Source organism: Myotis davidii, unplaced genomic scaffold, assembly GCF_000327345.1.
Source record: "Myotis davidii unplaced genomic scaffold, ASM32734v1 scaffold677, whole genome shotgun sequence".
NCBI lineage: Eukaryota > Metazoa > Chordata > Mammalia > Chiroptera > Vespertilionidae > Myotis > Myotis davidii.
Genome location: NW_006288363.1, coordinates 622,060 through 627,018, shown reverse-complemented (window position 1 = coordinate 627,018; position 4,959 = coordinate 622,060). Strand labels below are relative to the sequence as shown.

The window sequence follows — 4,959 nt, the reverse complement described above, 5'->3', positions numbered from 1 at the left end:
GAATGTGGGGGCGGGGAGCTGCCAAAAGATAGTCATTCACAGAATAAAGGGAGAGGAATCCACTCATTCACAGAATAAAGGGAGAGGAAGCCACCCATTCACAGAATAAAGGCGAAAGCCACAGGGAGTAGAAAAACAAAAGGAAGAAGAAGAGGGGGATCCTACTGTGAGGTTTGAGTTCTGAAGCTGCTATAGTGACCAATCAGAGGGGATATTCGAACACAAAGAACTGCTGCCTTTATAAACCTAAGAAAGAGGGACTTGGTGGGTCTCTCTCTCCTTCCCCATGTGGGAGTGTGTGCTTGTTTCCCAATAAATTTCCACCTTTTCCTATTGTTATGCCCAGATTTCAGAATCCCCAAGAGACCACACCAGGGAGCCAGCCGAGTCCGATGCACAAGCAGAGAGTCTTTTATTCAAATCCGAGTTTGGCTCCCCTACCCTCCTTACTGATGCATCAGCAAGTGGCAGAGAGAGAGAGCTAGCCTGGTGGGAAGAGGAGTTTTATAGCAGGGTGGAGTAAGGGGAGGAGAGGGGACTGTGGGCCCTGCCGATTGGCCAGGCGCAAGTCAGTGTCTCATTACACAGGATGTGGTCATATCTATGGCATGCACTTCCCTTGATTGTCATTGGTTAGTTTAAAGAAGTCCTGGGTGTGGCTAGCAGAGGCTTGGGCTTCCGGGAAGAAGCCTTGCCGAGCACATGGCTGCCCAAAAATGGAAGATCTAGGGTAAGATGGAGGGCGTAGTCCTCGCCCTTTCACCTATACCACCTTTTATCTGTGGCTTCCTTCTTTGAATCCACCTGGACAGGAACCCGGGAAATCACCTTTGCATCCTGCCCAAAGGAAAAACCATGCATTCCAGTTTAATTTTCGCATTTCACTGACATTAGAGGTGAAGCCCGGCTGCAGAGTGGGAGATTTGCACATCAGAAGACATGTGTGAGGATCAAAGCTTTCAATAGAGAGAGAGACAGGGAGAGAGAGACAGGGAGAGAGAGACAGAGAGAGATAGGGAGAGAGAGACAGAGAGAGATAGGGAGAGACTAATAGCACTGATATCCAAGGAGCAAGCTCTGAGTCCAAAGATACAGGTAGTTCTGCCAAATTCACAGAGATCCCGGGTTGAAGAGTGGCTCTGTTCCCTGCTCTCTGCCTCTGTCCACACACTCTTTGGCTGGCTAGGAAGAGGTCAGGCAAGGCATGGGTGTTGCACTGGGAGGAGTTGTGGGAAGCATGTGGAGGTGCTGGTCTTGCAGGCCCAGAATTCCTTTCCCCTCTTCCAGAGTCTTTTCTGAGAAGCCATTTCTGACCACCGCTGTCTCGAGGGTTCCACCCTCTTTTCTCCTTCTTACTCTTAGCAGACAGCTCGAGGCTATTCCACCAAAGAAAATCAGGCCCTGGCCTGGCCCAGCCCCTCCTTGTACTTGAGGGCTTGAAGCCTTTATAAAGGAATCAATTGGAAAGTAAACTTGCTAAGAGGACAGCCTGTCAGCCAAGTCTGTTTTTTTTTCTTCTTTCAAAAATCTTTTAGTTTGAGATAATTTTAGAATTAATAAAGATTTGCAAAATAATACAGGGTTCGCTATACCTTTCACCCAGCTGCCGTTAATGTTGACATCTCACACAGCATGAGTACGATGATCTCAATCAGAAAACTAACATTGATATGATCCTAATCAGCCTTGTGTTAATTTTGCCCTTTGTCCACAGGAAGTAGAAAAATGTTAGAAAACAAACATCCACTTTTCTGCCCAGGACCCCACCTTGTATCTGTTGTGCCTCTGCATTTCCTCCAATCTATGACGGCTGCTCAGCCTTTCTCTGCTGCTTAGGACCTGTCAGAACATGTCTTGAACACAGTGTGTCTGCTTCTTCATCTTACCAAATTCTTTCCCCATGGTGGGGAGTGTCCCAATTATGTCCCAATTAATTAATTATCTGTCTAGACTTAATGGGACAAACGCAGGTGACCAGAAGTCAGCAATAACGGCCTATCCCCTGATACTTCAATGTCTAGACAGCTGAGCCGAACCAGAACACATAAACACACAAGACAGAATTAGTATGCAATCACATGAGGTTTATTTACCTATTCCTAGTGGGTCCAAGGCTCCAGCAAAGGCCACCCGGCGATGCACACTGAAAGACGAACGATGAAGACAGAGACAGACAGGTGGCCACCGCTGGTTCAGGCTCACACAGCACAGCAGTCAATTAGGGGCTTGTCTCACGGAGTGACATGGAGTCCTCCTCTCTTCAGGCAGGAGACGTCCACTGAAGAAAATCTGTTGCTTATATAGCCAGTGGTAAACAACTGGTGTCCTATCAGTGTGGGCCAGACCGTGTGCCTGTGCTAGGAGCAGGGTGTTTACGCTGTAGGGGCTTAGGGCGTTCACATTAAGATAGTGGGGCGTTCACCACATTTTGGAAGTTACAGAGTATTGGGGTCTTCACACGGCAAACATTTCGCACATTAATCATTTCACACAATAATTATTTCCATACATTAGAGGGGTTTCCTTATGACCTTAACATTATTATAACAGGGAGGAAGGAAGGAAACACCATCCTGGCCCAACAGACCACATTCAGTGTAGTGGCAGCCTTCTGTGCACTTGGCTGGTTTGCCATAGATGTAGACATCTGGGGTCCCACGCCCTCATGCCCTCTTTGTCCTTTTATCTCCAAGACCAGCACAGCGCCTACCGGTCAATCCTTAAATGCTGGCTGAGTGGGCTCAGCACTTAAGTGAACCTAGAATGTGTGAGCTTGTATGAGGTATTGCATGTGTATGTATGTAAACATTTGTAGGAGTGTGTATGAATATGTGTGTGGGGTGGGTCCTCTATGTATAGCTGTTATGAAAATCTGTTATTTCCTTTTTTTAAAAAAATATATTTTATTGATTTTTTTACAGAGAGGAAGGGAGAGAGAGTTAGAAACATCGATGAGAGAGAAACATCTATCAGCTGCCTCCTGCATACCTCCTACTGGGGTTGTGCCCGCAACCAAGGTACATACCCTTGACCAGAATTGAACCTGGGACCTTTCAGTCTGCAGGCCGACGCTCTATCCACTGAGCCAAACCAGTTACGGCAAATCTGTTATTTCTTTAAACCAAATTAAGACATTTAACTTTTCAACTGAAATTTGTTGAGTGTCAATTTGGTGGCAAGCACTGTACTGATTTGAAACTAAGGGAAGTGTGGAGAAGTAGCTCATGAACACTGATGTCTAACCCTGCCCTGGGTCAGTGCAGTGGGAGGCCAACACTGCTGCCTGAACCAGACGCCAGGCTCTGTGAGTGTGGAAGCCAGCAGGGAGGGCTTGAGAAGTGACATTTTAGTTGAGACCAGAGGGTTGAATGGGCATTCACCAGGCGTGACAGGCACCTAGGTGTGGGTCCCCAGCAAAGGTGAGAGAAAGGGTGCATTTGGAGAGGAATCACCCCTATGTCAGGCTCTATGCCAGACACTGCACCTTTCTTCCACCCTTCCACCCCAGAGAGCAGGCATTACTGCATCGTCCTCATTTAAAGACCAGCTGAAGGTAGCTCAGAGGCTGGTAACATGCTCAAGACCACAAAGCCTGCAGGAGGCCACCTGAAGGTCTAAACTCAAGAAAAGAAAACCTGTGCCTGAATTTGAGGTCTCTGAGGATGGCAGATGAAGCCTCGTGAGGAGTGAAGGAAGGGACATGAGATCTGGAAAGAGACATAACCAAGTTCAATTTCGTTCTCCCCTGGTTTCCTGGCTGCCAGAGGCTCGGGCCATGACTGGCAGTGGCCTCAGATGCTGGGTTCGTAGGCATCTCTTTTCTGATGGACATGTATGACCCTGCGACCTGTGAGCAGGGTGTGACACAGGGCGGGACACAGACTCACCAGCAGGGCAAGATTTTGGGACTGGTGATGGGCTCCTGGGTGAGCTGATAAAATCAGCAATAGCAGCAAATGCCCCCCCCCCCCCCCATCTGCTTCACTAGAGAGAAGACCAGCAAGACTCCAGAGAGCTGAGCCTGAAAAGGAAAACAGAGCCAGTGACAGGGGCAGGACTGTAGTCCTGAACCTGAGAGTGCGGCTAGTGCCCAAGGCAGGTGGGGAGGAAGATCACTGAGGTTTTAGAAGGGGTGTCCCCTTTTCATATTAAGGTAGGAGCAGTGGCCATTGGGTCACGCGACCTTTCTCCCTGGCATTCCAGGGCTTCTGGGCCCTGAGCAGGCTGCCCTGAGCTACCCTGGCAGGTGGCCAAGGCTTCCCCAAGGGCGCTCCTCCCTCAGACCACTGCAGATGATGTGCCCATGCCAAGAGCCCTGTGCTTGTTTAGGAGCCTGCACCTCGGGCCGCATAGGTCCAGCGCTGTTGCCAGCATGCACTTGTCACTCTACAGCTGGCCTAAATGCACTGCTCCCAGGGCCTGGGTGGGACAGGGAGCCCAGGCCTGGTGAGATGAGCAGTGAAGGAGAGAGAAACTGTTAGGGGCTGGTGAGAATGCCACCTCCTAGCGTCAAGATATTGGATCCGCACAAGCCTCACTCCAGGCGCATGGGTAGGAGAGGATAGGGCCTCATTATTGCACTTGGCCATCCTAAAAGGGCATTTCTCAGGATTGACCTGAGGTGGTCCCAGACTACCCAGAGCTGGAGGTGGGAGGGCTGTGAATTCAGTGAGTGACGGAGGCCAGTGTCTGGGCGGAAGTGAGCAGACCTTTGGAAAGGCCCTGGGGGAGCTGCCTAGGCTGGAAGACCCACATGGCCAGGCAGTGTCACTGCTGGTGTGTGCACATGCTGGGGATCTGAGAGCTACACAGAAAGGTGGGGCAGCTGGGGGGCATGCTCCCCGCTGGTGGGGCTTAGGAGAGTGTTTTTGACGCAGGAATGAGGAGGCCCACAGCGGGGGCTACCTGGTGAGGCCTGGGGTTCTCCCTCCAGGTGGCTGGGACATGGCTCAAGGCCAT

General features: G+C 50.2%; 1 long non-coding RNA gene across 1 annotated transcript in view; it reads right to left on the bottom strand.

Moving 5' to 3' along the window:
- LOC107182557 overlaps positions 1 to 2,319 on the bottom strand; it is a 5,485-nt gene extending 3,166 nt beyond the window's left edge. Inside the window, exon 1 of the long non-coding RNA XR_001513272.1 lies at positions 2,094 to 2,319. This is a non-coding gene — a long non-coding RNA (uncharacterized LOC107182557). The remainder of the gene's footprint in view (positions 1 to 2,093) is intronic.
- Between the last annotated feature and the right edge of the window lie 2,640 nt (positions 2,320 to 4,959).